This window comes from Corythoichthys intestinalis, unplaced genomic scaffold (genome assembly GCF_030265065.1).
Source record: "Corythoichthys intestinalis isolate RoL2023-P3 unplaced genomic scaffold, ASM3026506v1 HiC_scaffold_24, whole genome shotgun sequence".
NCBI lineage: Eukaryota > Metazoa > Chordata > Actinopteri > Syngnathiformes > Syngnathidae > Corythoichthys > Corythoichthys intestinalis.
The window spans coordinates 1218227-1235991 of record NW_026651593.1 but is presented as its reverse complement, the minus strand read 5'-3'; positions in this window follow the sequence as shown (position 1 = coordinate 1235991).

Here is a 17765-nt window from a genome sequence, read left to right as displayed (position 1 = left end):
AAGTTTGGTTGACTTCTGCGCAGCGGTTTGGGAGTTAACATCAAAATTACATTTCTCGGCCATATCGCATAGATCTCACTGTGAAAAGGCTTAAATGACTTTTTTAATTAAGTTTGATGATTGCGCTCAAACAAAATTTCCTAGAACAAAATTTTCAAATGTAACTACTAGATTGTGATACAATACACTATTGGGTGAAGTTTGGTTGACTTCTGCGCAGCGGTTTGGGAGTTATCAAAATTACATTTCTCGGCCATATCGCATAGATCTCACTGTGAAAAGGCTTAAATGGCTTTTTTGACCTAAGTTTGAGGATTGCGCTCAAATCAAATGTCCTAGAACCAAATTTCCACATGTAACTACTAGATTGTGATAAAATACACTAATGGGTGAAGTTTGGTTGACTTCTGCGCAGCGGTTTGGGAGTTAACATCAAAATTACATTTCTCGGCCATATCGCATAGATCTCACTGTGCAAAGGCTTAAATGACTTTTTTAATTAAGTTTGATGATTGCGCTCAAACAAAATTTCCTAGAACAAAATTTTCAAATGTAACTACTAGATTGTGATACAATACACTATTGGGTGAAGTTTGGTTGACTTCTGCGCAGCGGTTTGGGAGTTAACATCAAAATTACATTTCTCGGCCATATCGCATAGATCTCACTGTGAAAAGGCTTAAATGGCTTTTTTGACCTAAGTTTGAGGATTGCGCTCAAATCAAATGTCCTATAACCAAATTTCCACATGTAACTACTAGATTGTGATACAATACACTAATGGGTGAAGTTTGGTTGACTTCTGCGCAGCGGTTTGGGAGTTAACATCAAAATTACATTTCTCGGCCATATCGCATAGATCTCACTGTGAAAAGGCTTAAATGACTTTTTTAATTAAGTTTGATGATTGCGTTCAAACAAAATGTCCTAGAACAAAATTTTTAAATGTAACTACTAGATTGTGATACAATACACTATTGGGTGAAGTTTGGTTGACTTCTGCGCAGCGGTTTGGGAGTTAACATCAAAATTACATTTCTCGGCCATATCGCATAGATCTCACTGTGAAAAGGCTTAAATGGCTTTTTTGACCTAAGTTTGAGGATTGCGCTCAAATCAAATGTCCTAGAACCAAATTTCCACATGTAACTACTAGATTGTGATAAAATACACTAATGGGTGAAGTTTGGTTGACTTCTGCGCAGCGGTTTGGGAGTTAACATCAAAATTACATTTCTCGGCCATATCGCATAGATCTCACTGTGAAAAGGCTTAAATGACTTTTTTAATTAAGTTTGATGATTGCGCTCAAACAAAATTTCCTAGAACAAAATTTTCAAATGTAACTACTAGATTGTGATACAATACACTATTGGGTGAAGTTTGGTTGACTTCTGCGCAGCGGTTTGGGAGTTAACATCAAAATTACATTTCTCGGCCATATCGCATAGATCTCACTGTGAAAAGGCTTAAATGACTTTTTTAATTAAGTTTGATGATTGCGTTCAAACAAAATGTCCTAGAACAAAATTTTCAAATGTAACTACTAGATTGTGATACAATACACTATTGGGTGAAGTTTGGTTGACTTCTGCGCAGCGGTTTGGGAGTTAACATCAAAATTACATTTCTCGGCCATATCGCATAGATCTCACTGTGAAAAGGCTTAAATGGCTTTTTTGACCTAAGTTTGAGGATTGCGCTCAACTCAAATGTCCTATAACCAAATTTCCACATGTAACTACTAGATTGTGATACAATACACTAATGGGTGAAGTTTGGTTGACTTCTGCGCAGCGGTTTGGGAGTGAACATCAAAATTACATTTCTCGGCCATATCGCATAGATCTCACTGTGAAAAGACTTAAATGGCTTTTTTGACCTAAGTTTGAGGATTGCGCTCAAATCAAATGTCCTAGAACCAAATTTCCACATGTAACTACTAGATTGTGATAAAATACACTAATGGGTGAAGTTTGGTTGACTTCTGCGCAGCGGTTTGGGAGTTAACATCAAAATTACATTTCTCGGCCATATCGCATAGATCTCACTGTGAAAAGGCTTAAATGACTTTTTTAATTAAGTTTGATGATTGCGCTCAAACAAAATTTCCTAGAACAAAATTTTCAAATGTAACTACTAGATTGTGATACAATACACTATTGGGTGAAGTTTGGTTGACTTCTGCGCAGCGGTTTGGGAGTTAACATCAAAATTACATTTCTCGGCCATATCGCATAGATCTCACTGTGAAAAGGCTTAAATGGCTTTTTTGACCTAAGTTTGAGGATTGCGCTCAAATCAAATGTCCTAGAACCAAATTTCCACATGTAACTACTAGATTGTGATACAATACACTAATGGGTGAAGTTTGGTTGACTTTTGCGCAGCGGTTTGGGAGTTAACATCAAAATTACATTTCTCGGCCATATCGCATAGATCTCACTGTGAAAAGGCTTAAATGACTTTTTTAATTAAGTTTGATGATTGCGCTCAAACAAAATTTCCTAGAACAAAATTTTCAAATGTAACTACTAGATTGTGATACAATACACTATTGGGTGAAGTTTGGTTGACTTCTGCGCAGCGGTTTGGGAGTTAACATCAAAATTACATTTCTCGGCCATATCGCATAGATCTCACTGTGAAAAGGCTTAAATGGCTTTTTTGACCTAAGTTTGAGGATTGCGCTAAAATCAAATGTCCTAGAACCAAATTTCCACATGTAACTACTAGATTGTGATACAATACACTAATGGGTGAAGTTTGGTTTACTTCTGCGCAGCGGTTTGGGAGTTAACATCAAAATTACATTTCTCGGCCATATCGCATAGATCTCACTGTGAAAAGGCTTAAATGGCTTTTTTGACCTAAGTTTAATAATTGCGCTCAAACCAAATGTCCTAGAACGAAATTTTCAAATGTAACTACTAGAATGTGATACAATACACTATTGGGTGAAGTTTGGTTGACTTCTGCGCAGCGGTTTGGGAGTTAACATCAAAATTACATTTCTCGGCCATATCGCATAGATCTCACTGTGAAAAGGCTTAAATGGCTTTTTTGACCTAAGTTTGAGGATTGCGCTCAAATCAAATGTCCTATAACCAAATTTCTACATGTAACTACTAGATTGTGATACAATACACTAATGGGTGAAGTTTGGTTTACTTCTGCGCAGCGGTTTGGGAGTTAACATCAAAATTACATTTCTCGGCCATATCGCATAGATCTCACTGTGAAAAGGCTTAAATGGCTTTTTTGACCTAAGTTTAATAATTGCGCTCAAACCAAATGTCCTAGAACGAAATTTTCAAATGTAACTACTAGAATGTGATACAATACACTATTGGGTGAAGTTTGGTTGACTTCTGCGCAGCGGTTTGGGAGTTAACATCAAAATTACATTTCTCGGCCATATCGCATAGATCTCACTGTGAAAAGGCTTAAATGGCTTTTTTGACCTAAGTTTGAGGATTGCGCTCAAATCAAATGTCCTATAACCAAATTTCTACATGTAACTACTAGATTGTGATACAATACACTAATGGGTGAAGTTTGGTTGACTTCTGCGCAGCGGTTTGGGAGTGAACATCAAAATTACATTTCTCGGCCATATCGCATAGATCTCACTGTGAAAAGGCTTAAATGGCTTTTTTGACCTAAGTTTGAGGATTGCGCTCAAATCAAATGTCCTAGAACCAAATTTCCACATGTAACTACTAGATTGTGATACAATACACTAATGGGTGAAGTTTGGTTGACTTCTGCGCAGCGGTTTGGGAGTTAACATCAAAATTACATTTCTCGGCCATATCGCATAGATCTCACTGTGAAAAGGCTTAAATGACTTTTTTAATTAAGTTTGATGATTGCGCTCAAATCAAATGTCCTAGAACCAAATTTCCACATGTAACTACTAGATTGTGATACAATACACTAATGGGTGAAGTTTGGTTGACTTCTGCGCAGCGGTTTGGGAGTTAACATCAAAATTACATTTCTCGGCCATATCGCATAGATCTCACTGTGAAAAGGCTTAAATGGCTTTTTTGACCTAAGTTTGAGGATTGCGCTCAAATCAAATGTCCTAGAACCAAATTTCCACATGTAACTACTAGATTGTGATACAATACACTATTGGGTGAAGTTTGGTTGACTTCTGCGCAGCGGTTTGGGAGTTAACATCAAAATTACATTTCTCGGCCATATCGCATAGATCTCACTGTGAAAAGGCTTAAATGGCTTTTTTGACCTAAGTTTGAGGATTGCGCTCAAATCAAATGTCCTAGAACCAAATTTCCACATGTAACTACTAGATTGTGATACAATACACTAATGGGTGAAGTTTGGTTGACTTTTGCGCAGCGGTTTGGGAGTTAACATCAAAATTACATTTCTCGGCCATATCGCATAGATCTCACTGTGAAAAGGCTTAAATGACTTTTTTAATTAAGTTTGATGATTGCGCTCAAACAAAATTTCCTAGAACAAAATTTTCAAATGTAACTACTAGATTGTGATACAATACACTATTGGGTGAAGTTTGGTTGACTTCTGCGCAGCGGTTTGGGAGTTAACATCAAAATTACATTTCTCGGCCATATCGCATAGATCTCACTGTGAAAAGGCTTAAATGGCTTTTTTGACCTAAGTTTGAGGATTGCGCTAAAATCAAATGTCCTAGAACCAAATTTCCACATGTAACTACTAGATTGTGATACAATACACTAATGGGTGAAGTTTGGTTTACTTCTGCGCAGCGGTTTGGGAGTTAACATCAAAATTACATTTCTCGGCCATATCGCATAGATCTCACTGTGAAAAGGCTTAAATGGCTTTTTTGACCTAAGTTTAATAATTGCGCTCAAACCAAATGTCCTTGAACGAAATTTTAAAATGTAACTACTAGAATGTGATACAATACACTATTGGGTGAAGTTTGGTTGACTTCTGCGCAGCGGTTTGGGAGTTAACATCAAAATTACATTTCTCGGCCATATCGCATAGATCTCACTGTGAAAAGGCTTAAATGGCTTTTTTGACCTAAGTTTGAGGATTGCGCTCAAATCAAATGTCCTAGAACCAAATTTCCACATGTAACTACTAGAATGTGATACAATACACTATTGGGTGAAGTTTGGTTTACTTCTGCGCAGCGGTTTGGGAGTTAACATCAAAATTACATTTCTCGGCCATATCGCATAGATCTCACTGTGAAAAGGCTTAAATGGCTTTTTTGACCTAAGTTTAATAATTGCGCTCAAACCAAATGTCCTTGAACGAAATTTTAAAATGTAACTACTAGATTGTGATACAATACACTATTGGGTGAAGTTTGGTTGACTTCTGCGCAGCGGTTTGGGAGTTAACATCAAAATTACATTTCTCGGCCATATCGCATAGATCTCACTGTGAAAAGGCTTAAATGGCTTTTTTGACCTAAGTTTGAGGATTGCGCTCAAACAAAATGTCCTAGAACAAAATTTTCAAATGTAACTACTAGATTGTGATACAATACACTATTGGGTGAAGTTTGGTTGACTTCTGCGCAGCGGTTTGGGAGTTAACATCAAAATTACATTTCTCGGCCATATCGCATAGATCTCACTGTGAAAAGGCTTAAATGGCTTTTTTGACCTAAGTTTGAGGATTGCGCTCAAATCAAATGTCCTAGAACCAAATTTCAACATGTAACTACTAGATTGTGATACAATACACTATTGGGTGAAGTTTGGTTGACTTCTGCGCAGCGAATTGGGAGTTAACATCAAAATTAAATTTCTCGGCCATATCGCGTAGATCTCACTGTGAAAAGGCTTAAATGACTTTTTTAATTAAGTTTGATGATTGCGCTCAAATCAAATGTCCTAGAACCAAATTTCCACATGTAACTACTAGATTGTGATACAATACACTATTGGGTGAAGTTTGGTTGACTTCTGCGCAGCGGTTTGGGAGTTAACATCAAAATTACATTTCTCGGCCATATCGCATAGATCTCACTGTGAAAAGGCTTAAATGGCTTTTTTGACCTAAGTTTGAGGATTGCGCTCAAATCAAATGTCCTAGAACCAAATTTCCACAAGTAACTACTAGATTGTGATACAATACACTAATGGGTGAAGTTTGGTTTACTTCTGCGCAGCGGTTTGGGAGTTAACATCAAAATTACATTTCTCGGCCATATCGCATAGATCTCACTGTGAAAAGGCTTAAATGACTTTTTTAATTAAGTTTGATGATTGCGCTCAAACAAAATTTCCTAGAACAAAATTTTCAAATGTAACTACTAGATTGTGATACAATACACTATTGGGTGAAGTTTGGTTGACTTCTGCGCAGCGGTTTGGGAGTTAACATCAAAATTACATTTCTCGGCCATATCGCATAGATCTCACTGTGAAAAGGCTTAAATGGCTTTTTTGACCTAAGTTTGAGGATTGCGCTCAAATCAAATGTCCTAGAACCAAATTTCCACATGTAACTACTAGATTGTGATACAATACACTATTGGGTGAAGTTTGGTTGACTTCTGCGCAGCGAATTGGGAGTTAACATCAAAATTAAATTTCTCGGCCATATCGCGTAGATCTCACTGTGAAAAGGCTTAAATGACTTTTTTAATTAAGTTTGATGATTGCGCTCAAACAAAATTTCCTAGAACAAAATTTTCAAATGTAACTACTAGATTGTGATACAATACACTATTGGGTGAAGTTTGGTTGACTTCTGCGCAGCGGTTTGGGAGTTAACATCAAAATTACATTTCTCGGCCATATCGCATAGATCTCACTGTGAAAAGGCTTAAATGGCTTTTTTGACCTAAGTTTGAGGATTGCGCTCAAATCAAATGTCCTAGAACCAAATTTCCACATGTAACTACTAGATTGTGATACAATACACTAATGGGTGAAGTTTGGTTGACTTTTGCGCAGCGGTTTGGGAGTTAACATCAAAATTACATTTCTCGGCCATATCGCATAGATCTCACTGTGAAAAGGCTTAAATGACTTTTTTAATTAAGTTTGATGATTGCGCTCAAACAAAATTTCCTAGAACAAAATTTTCAAATGTAACTACTAGATTGTGATACAATACACTATTGGGTGAAGTTTGGTTGACTTCTGCGCAGCGGTTTGGGAGTTAACATCAAAATTACATTTCTCGGCCATATCGCATAGATCTCACTGTGAAAAGGCTTAAATGGCTTTTTTGACCTAAGTTTGAGGATTGCGCTAAAATCAAATGTCCTAGAACCAAATTTCCACATGTAACTACTAGATTGTGATACAATACACTAATGGGTGAAGTTTGGTTTACTTCTGCGCAGCGGTTTGGGAGTTAACATCAAAATTACATTTCTCGGCCATATCGCATAGATCTCACTGTGAAAAGGCTTAAATGGCTTTTTTGACCTAAGTTTAATAATTGCGCTCAAACCAAATGTCCTAGAACGAAATTTTCAAATGTAACTACTAGAATGTGATACAATACACTATTGGGTGAAGTTTGGTTGACTTCTGCGCAGCGGTTTGGGAGTTAACATCAAAATTACATTTCTCGGCCATATCGCATAGATCTCACTGTGAAAAGGCTTAAATGGCTTTTTTGACCTAAGTTTGAGGATTGCGCTCAAATCAAATGTCCTAGAACCAAATTTCCACATGTAACTACTAGATTGTGATACAATACACTAATGGGTGAAGTTTGGTTTACTTCTGCGCAGCGGTTTGGGAGTTAACATCAAAATTACATTTCTCGGCCATATCGCATAGATCTCACTGTGAAAAGACTTAAATGGCTTTTTTGACCTAAGTTTAATAATTGCGCTCAAACCAAATGTCCTTGAACGAAATTTTAAAATGTAACTACTAGAATGTGATACAATACACTATTGGGTGAAGTTTGGTTGACTTCTGCGCAGCGGTTTGGGAGTTAACATCAAAATTACATTTCTCGGCCATATCGCATAGATCTCACTGTGAAAAGGCTTAAATGGCTTTTTTGACCTAAGTTTGAGGATTGCGCTCAAATCAAATGTCCTAGAACCAAATTTCCACATGTAACTACTAGATTGTGATACAATACACTAATGGGTGAAGTTTGGTTTACTTCTGCGCAGCGGTTTGGGAGTTAACATCAAAATTACATTTCTCGGCCATATCGCATAGATCTCACTGTGAAAAGGCTTAAATGGCTTTTTTGACCTAAGTTTAATAATTGCGCTCAAACCAAATGTCCTTGAACGAAATTTTAAAATGTAACTACTAGATTGTGATACAATACACTATTGGGTGAAGTTTGGTTGACTTCTGCGCAGCGGTTTGGGAGTTAACATCAAAATTACATTTCTCGGCCATATAGCATTGATCTCACTGTGAAAAGGCTTAAATGGCTTTTTTGACCTAAGTTTGAGGATTGCGCTCAAACAAAATGTCCTAGAACAAAATTTTCAAATGTAACTACTAGATTGTGATACAATACACTATTGGGTGAAGTTTGGTTGACTTCTGCGCAGCGGTTTGGGAGTTAACATCAAAATTACATTTCTCGGCCATATCGCATAGATCTCACTGTGAAAAGGCTTAAATGACTTTTTTAATTAAGTTTGATGATTGCGTTCAAACAAAATGTCCTAGAACAAAATTTTCAAATGTAACTACTAGATTGTGATACAATACACTATTGGGTGAAGTTTGGTTGACTTCTGCGCAGCGGTTTGGGAATTAACATCAAAATTACATTTCTCGGCCATATCGCATAGATCTCACTGTGAAAAGGCTTAAATGGCTTTTTTGACCTAAGTTTGAGGATTGCGCTTAAACCAAATGTCCTAGAACGAAATTTTCAAATGTAACTACTAGAATGTGATACAATACACTATTGGGTGAAGTTTGGTTGATTTCTGCGCAGCGGTTTGGGAGTTAACATCAAAATTACATTTCTCGGCCATATCGCATAGATCTCACTGTGAAAAGGCTTAAATGGCTTTTTTGACCTAAGTTTGAGGATTGCGCTCAAATCAAATGTCCTAGAACCAAATTTCCACATGTAACTACTAGATTGTGATAAAATACACTAATGGGTGAAGTTTGATTGACTTCTGCGCAGCGGTTTGGGAGTTAACTTAAAAATTACATTTCTCGGCCATATCGCATAGATCTCACTGTGAAAAGGCTTAAATGACTTTTTTAATTAAGTTTGATGATTGCGCTCAAACAAAATTTCCTAGAACAAAATTTTCAAATGTAACTACTAGATTGTGATACAATACACTATTGGGTGAAGTTTGGTTGACTTCTGCGCAGCGGTTTGGGAGTGAACATCAAAATTACATTTCTCGGCCATATCGCATAGATCTCACTGTGAAAAGGCTTAAATGGCTTTTTTGACCTAAGTTTGAGGATTGCGCTCAAATCAAATGTCCTAGAACCAAATTTCCACATGTAACTACTAGATTGTGATAAAATACACTAATGGGTGAAGTTTGGTTGACTTCTGCGCAGCGGTTTGGGAGTTAACATCAAAATTACATTTCTCGGCCATATCGCATAGATCTCACTGTGAAAAGGCTTAAATGACTTTTTTAATTAAGTTTGATGATTGCGCTCAAACAAAATTTCCTAGAACAAAATTTTCAAATGTAACTACTAGATTGTGATACAATACACTATTGGGTGAAGTTTGGTTGACTTCTGCGCAGCGGTTTGGGAGTTAACATCAAAATTACATTTCTCGGCCATATCGCATAGATCTCACTGTGAAAAGGCTTAAATGGCTTTTTTGACCTAAGTTTGAGGATTGCGCTCAAATCAAATGTCCTAGAACCAAATTTCCACATGTAACTACTAGATTGTGATACAATACACTAATGGGTGAAGTTTGGTTTACTTCTGCGCAGCGGTTTGGGAGTTAACATCAAAATTACATTTCTCGGCCATATCGCATAGATCTCACTGTGAAAAGGCTTAAATGGCTTTTTTGACCTAAGTTTAATAATTGCGCTCAAACCAAATGTCCTTGAACGAAATTTTAAAATGTAACTACTAGAATGTGATACAATACACTATTGGGTGAAGTTTGGTTGACTTCTGCGCAGCGGTTTGGGAGTTAACATCAAAATTACATTTCTCGGCCATATCGCATAGATCTCACTGTGAAAAGGCTTAAATGGCTTTTTTGACCTAAGTTTGAGGATTGCGCTCAAATCAAATGTCCTATAACCAAATTTCCACATGTAACTACTAGATTGTGATACAATACACTAATGGGTGAAGTTTGGTTGACTTCTGCGCAGCGGTTTGGGAGTTAACATCAAAATTACATTTCTCGGCCATATCGCATAGATCTCACTGTGAAAAGGCTTAAATGGCTTTTTTGACCTAAGTTTGAGGATTGCGCTCAAACAAAATGTCCTAGAACAAAATTTTCAAATGTAACTACTAGATTGTGATACAATACACTATTGGGTGAAGTTTGGTTGACTTCTGCGCAGCGGTTTGGGAGTTAACATCAAAATTACATTTCTCGGCCATATCGCATAGATCTCACTGTGAAAAGGCTTAAATGACTTTTTTAATTAAGTTTGATGATTGCGTTCAAACAAAATGTCCTAGAACAAAATTTTCAAATGTAACTACTAGATTGTGATACAATACACTATTGGGTGAAGTTTGGTTGACTTCTGCGCAGCGGTTTGGGAGTTAACATCAAAATTACATTTCTCGGCCATATCGCATAGATCTCACTGTGAAAAGGCTTAAATGGCTTTTTTGACCTAAGTTTGAGGATTGCGCTCAAACCAAATGTCCTAGAACGAAATTTTCAAATGTAACTACTAGAATGTGATACAATACACTATTGGGTGAAGTTTGGTTGACTTCTGCGCAGCGGTTTGGGAGTTAACATCAAAATTACATTTCTCGGCCATATCGCATAGATCTCACTGTGAAAAGGCTTAAATGGCTTTTTTGACCTAAGTTTGAGGATTGCGCTCAAATCAAATGTCCTAGAACCAAATTTCCACATGTAACTACTAGATTGTGATAAAATACACTAATGGGTGAAGTTTGGTTGACTTCTGCGCAGCGGTTCGGGAGTTAACATCAAAATTACATTTCTCGGCCATATCGCATAGATCTCACTGTGAAAAGGCTTAAATGACTTTTTTAATTAAGTTTGATGATTGCGCTCAAACAAAATTTCCTAGAACAAAATTTTCAAATGTAACTACTAGATTGTGATACAATACACTATTGGGTGAAGTTTGGTTGACTTCTGCGCAGCGGTTTGGGAGTGAACATCAAAATTACATTTCTCGGCCATATCGCATAGATCTCACTGTGAAAAGGCTTAAATGGCTTTTTTGACCTAAGTTTGAGGATTGCGCTCAAATCAAATGTCCTAGAACCAAATTTCCACATGTAACTACTAGATTGTGATAAAATACACTAATGGGTGAAGTTTGGTTGACTTCTGCGCAGCGGTTTGGGAGTTAACATCAAAATTACATTTCTCGGCCATATCGCATAGATCTCACTGTTAAAAGGCTTAAATGACTTTTTTAATTAAGTTTGATGATTGCGCTCAAACAAAATTTCCTAGAACAAAATTTTCAAATGTAACTACTAGATTGTGATACAATACACTATTGGGTGAAGTTTGGTTGACTTCTGCGCAGCGGTTTGGGAGTTAACATCAATATTACATTTCTCGGCCATATCGCATAGATCTCACTGTGAAAAGGCTTAAATGGCTTTTTTGACCTAAGTTTGAGAATTGCGTTCAATCAAATGTCCTATAACCAAATTTCCACATGTAACTACTAGATTGTGATACAATACACTAATGGGTGAAGTTTGGTTGACTTCTGCGCAGCGGTTTGGGAGTTAACATCAAAATTACATTTCTCGGCCATATCGCATAGATCTCACTGTGAAAAGGCTTAAATGACTTTTTTAATTAAGTTTGATGATTGCGTTCAAACAAAATGTCCTAGAACAAAATTTTTAAATGTAACTACTAGATTGTGATACAATACACTATTGGGTGAAGTTTGGTTGACTTCTGCGCAGCGGTTTGGGAGTTAACATCAAAATTACATTTCTCGGCCATATCGCATAGATCTCACTGTGAAAAGGCTTAAATGGCTTTTTTGACCTAAGTTTGAGGATTGCGCTCAAATCAAATGTCCTAGAACCAAATTTCCACATGTAACTACTAGATTGTGATAAAATACACTAATGGGTGAAGTTTGGTTGACTTCTGCGCAGCGGTTTGGGAGTTAACATCAAAATTACATTTCTCGGCCATTTCGCATAGATCTCACTGTGAAAAGGCTTAAATGACTTTTTTAATTAAGTTTGATGATTGCGTTCAAACAAAATGTCCTAGAACAAAATTTTCAAATGTAACTACTAGATTGTGATACAATACACTATTGGGTGAAGTTTGGTTGACTTCTGCGCAGCGGTTTGGGAGTTAACATCAAAATTACATTTCTCGGCCATATCGCATAGATCTCACTGTGAAAAGGCTTAAATGGCTTTTTTGACCTAAGTTTGAGGATTGCGCTCAAACCAAATGTCCTAGAACGAAATTTTCAAATGTAACTACTAGAATGTGATACAATACACTATTGGGTGAAGTTTGGTTGACTTCTGCGCAGCGGTTTGGGAGTTAACATCAAAATTACATTTCTCGGCCATATCGCATAGATCTCACTGTGAAAAGGCTTAAATGGCTTTTTTGACCTAAGTTTGAGGATTGCGCTCAAATCAAATGTCCTAGAACCAAATTTCCACATGTAACTACTAGATTGTGATAAAATACACTAATGGGTGAAGTTTGGTTGACTTCTGCGCAGCGGTTTGGGAGTTAACATCAAAATTACATTTCTCGGCCATATCGCATAGATCTCACTGTGAAAAGGCTTAAATGACTTTTTTAATTAAGTTTGATGATTGCGCTCAAACAAAATTTCCTAGAACAAAATTTTCAAATGTAACTACTAGATTGTGATACAATACACTATTGGGTGAAGTTTGGTTGACTTCTGCGCAGCGGTTTGGGAGTTAACATCAAAATTACATTTCTCGGCCATATCGCATAGATCTCACTGTGAAAAGGCTTAAATGGCTTTTTTGACCTAAGTTTGAGGATTGCGCTCAAACCAAATGTCCTAGAACGAAATTTTCAAATGTAACTACTAGAATGTGATACAATACACTATTGGGTGAAGTTTGGTTGACTTCTGCGCAGCGGTTTGGGAGTTAACATCAAAATTACATTTCTCGGCCATATCGCATAGATCTCACTGTGAAAAGGCTTAAATGGCTTTTTTGACCTAAGTTTGAGGATTGCGCTCAAATCAAATGTCCTAGAACCAAATTTCCATTTGTAACTACTAGATTGTGATAAAATACACTAATGGGGGAAGTTTGGTTGACTTCTGCGCAGCGGTTTGGGAGTTAACATCAAAATTACATTTCTCGGCCATATCGCATAGATCTCACTGTGAAAAGGCTTAAATGACTTTTTTAATTAAGTTTGATGATTGCGCTCAAACAAAATTTCCTAGAACAAAATTTTCAAATGTAACTACTAGATTGTGATACAATACACTATTGGGTGAAGTTTGGTTGACTTCTGCGCAGCGGTTTGGGAGTTAACATCAAAATTACATTTCTCGGCCATATCGCATAGATCTCACTGTGAAAAGGCTTAAATGGCTTTTTTGACCTAAGTTTGAGGATTGCGCTCAAATCAAATGTCCTAGAACCAAATTTCCACATGTAACTACTAGATTGTGATAAAATACACTAATGGGTGAAGTTTGGTTGACTTCTGCGCAGCGGTTTGGGAGTTAACATCAAAATTACATTTCTCGGCCATATCGCATAGATCTCACTGTGAAAAGGCTTAAATGGCTTTTTTGACCTAAGTTTGAGGATTGCGCTCAAACCAAATGTCCTAGAACGAAATTTTCAAATGTAACTACTAGAATGTGATACAATACACTATTGGGTGAAGTTTGGTTGACTTCTGCGCAGCGGTTTGGGAGTTAACATCAAAATTACATTTCTCGGCCATATCGCATAGATCTCACTGTGAAAAGGCTTAAATGGCTTTTTTGACCTAAGTTTGAGGATTGCGCTCAAATCAAATGTCCTAGAACCAAATTTCCACATGTAACTACTAGATTGTGATAAAATACACTAATGGGTGAAGTTTGGTTGACTTCTGCGCAGCGGTTTGGGAGTTAACATCAAAATTACATTTCTCGGCCATATCGCATAGATCTCACTGTGAAAAGGCTTAAATGACTTTTTTAATTAAGTTTGATGATTGCGCTCAAACAAAATTTCCTAGAACAAAATTTTCAAATGTAACTACTAGATTGTGATACAATACACTATTGGGTGAAGTTTGGTTGACTTCTGCGCAGCGGTTTGGGAGTGAACATCAAAATTACATTTCTCGGCCATATCGCATAGATCTCACTGTGAAAAGGCTTAAATGGCTTTTTTGACCTAAGTTTGAGGATTGCGCTCAAATCAAATGTCCTAGAACCAAATTTCCACATGTAACTACTAGATTGTGATAAAATACACTAATGGGTGAAGTTTGGTTGACTTCTGCGCAGCGGTTTGGGAGTTAACATCAAAATTACATTTCTCGGCCATATCGCATAGATCTCACTGTGAAAAGGCTTAAATGACTTTTTTAATTAAGTTTGATGATTGCGCTCAAACAAAATTTCCTAGAACAAAATTTTCAAATGTAACTACTAGATTGTGATACAATACACTATTGGGTGAAGTTTGGTTGACTTCTGCGCAGCGGTTTGGGAGTTATCAAAATTACATTTCTCGGCCATATCGCATAGATCTCACTGTGAAAAGGCTTAAATGGCTTTTTTGACCTAAGTTTGAGGATTGCGCTCAAATCAAATGTCCTAGAACCAAATTTCCACATGTAACTACTAGATTGTGATAAAATACACTAATGGGTGAAGTTTGGTTGACTTCTGCGCAGCGGTTTGGGAGTTAACATCAAAATTACATTTCTCGGCCATATCGCATAGATCTCACTGTGCAAAGGCTTAAATGACTTTTTTAATTAAGTTTGATGATTGCGCTCAAACAAAATTTCCTAGAACAAAATTTTCAAATGTAACTACTAGATTGTGATACAATACACTATTGGGTGAAGTTTGGTTGACTTCTGCGCAGCGGTTTGGGAGTTAACATCAAAATTACATTTCTCGGCCATATCGCATAGATCTCACTGTGAAAAGGCTTAAATGGCTTTTTTGACCTAAGTTTGAGGATTGCGCTCAAATCAAATGTCCTATAACCAAATTTCCACATGTAACTACTAGATTGTGATACAATACACTAATGGGTGAAGTTTGGTTGACTTCTGCGCAGCGGTTTGGGAGTTAACATCAAAATTACATTTCTCGGCCATATCGCATAGATCTCACTGTGAAAAGGCTTAAATGACTTTTTTAATTAAGTTTGATGATTGCGTTCAAACAAAATGTCCTAGAACAAAATTTTTAAATGTAACTACTAGATTGTGATACAATACACTATTGGGTGAAGTTTGGTTGACTTCTGCGCAGCGGTTTGGGAGTTAACATCAAAATTACATTTCTCGGCCATATCGCATAGATCTCACTGTGAAAAGGCTTAAATGGCTTTTTTGACCTAAGTTTGAGGATTGCGCTCAAATCAAATGTCCTAGAACCAAATTTCCACATGTAACTACTAGATTGTGATAAAATACACTAATGGGTGAAGTTTGGTTGACTTCTGCGCAGCGGTTTGGGAGTTAACATCAAAATTACATTTCTCGGCCATATCGCATAGATCTCACTGTGAAAAGGCTTAAATGACTTTTTTAATTAAGTTTGATGATTGCGCTCAAACAAAATTTCCTAGAACAAAATTTTCAAATGTAACTACTAGATTGTGATACAATACACTATTGGGTGAAGTTTGGTTGACTTCTGCGCAGCGGTTTGGGAGTTAACATCAAAATTACATTTCTCGGCCATATCGCATAGATCTCACTGTGAAAAGGCTTAAATGACTTTTTTAATTAAGTTTGATGATTGCGTTCAAACAAAATGTCCTAGAACAAAATTTTCAAATGTAACTACTAGATTGTGATACAATACACTATTGGGTGAAGTTTGGTTGACTTCTGCGCAGCGGTTTGGGAGTTAACATCAAAATTACATTTCTCGGCCATATCGCATAGATCTCACTGTGAAAAGGCTTAAATGGCTTTTTTGACCTAAGTTTGAGGATTGCGCTCAACTCAAATGTCCTATAACCAAATTTCCACATGTAACTACTAGATTGTGATACAATACACTAATGGGTGAAGTTTGGTTGACTTCTGCGCAGCGGTTTGGGAGTGAACATCAAAATTACATTTCTCGGCCATATCGCATAGATCTCACTGTGAAAAGACTTAAATGGCTTTTTTGACCTAAGTTTGAGGATTGCGCTCAAATCAAATGTCCTAGAACCAAATTTCCACATGTAACTACTAGATTGTGATAAAATACACTAATGGGTGAAGTTTGGTTGACTTCTGCGCAGCGGTTTGGGAGTTAACATCAAAATTACATTTCTCGGCCATATCGCATAGATCTCACTGTGAAAAGGCTTAAATGACTTTTTTAATTAAGTTTGATGATTGCGCTCAAACAAAATTTCCTAGAACAAAATTTTCAAATGTAACTACTAGATTGTGATACAATACACTATTGGGTGAAGTTTGGTTGACTTCTGCGCAGCGGTTTGGGAGTTAACATCAAAATTACATTTCTCGGCCATATCGCATAGATCTCACTGTGAAAAGGCTTAAATGGCTTTTTTGACCTAAGTTTGAGGATTGCGCTCAAATCAAATGTCCTAGAACCAAATTTCCACATGTAACTACTAGATTGTGATACAATACACTAATGGGTGAAGTTTGGTTGACTTTTGCGCAGCGGTTTGGGAGTTAACATCAAAATTACATTTCTCGGCCATATCGCATAGATCTCACTGTGAAAAGGCTTAAATGACTTTTTTAATTAAGTTTGATGATTGCGCTCAAACAAAATTTCCTAGAACAAAATTTTCAAATGTAACTACTAGATTGTGATACAATACACTATTGGGTGAAGTTTGGTTGACTTCTGCGCAGCGGTTTGGGAGTTAACATCAAAATTACATTTCTCGGCCATATCGCATAGATCTCACTGTGAAAAGGCTTAAATGGCTTTTTTGACCTAAGTTTGAGGATTGCGCTAAAATCAAATGTCCTAGAACCAAATTTCCACATGTAACTACTAGATTGTGATACAATACACTAATGGGTGAAGTTTGGTTTACTTCTGCGCAGCGGTTTGGGAGTTAACATCAAAATTACATTTCTCGGCCATATCGCATAGATCTCACTGTGAAAAGGCTTAAATGGCTTTTTTGACCTAAGTTTAATAATTGCGCTCAAACCAAATGTCCTAGAACGAAATTTTCAAATGTAACTACTAGAATGTGATACAATACACTATTGGGTGAAGTTTGGTTGACTTCTGCGCAGCGGTTTGGGAGTTAACATCAAAATTACATTTCTCGGCCATATCGCATAGATCTCACTGTGAAAAGGCTTAAATGGCTTTTTTGACCTAAGTTTGAGGATTGCGCTCAAATCAAATGTCCTATAACCAAATTTCTACATGTAACTACTAGATTGTGATA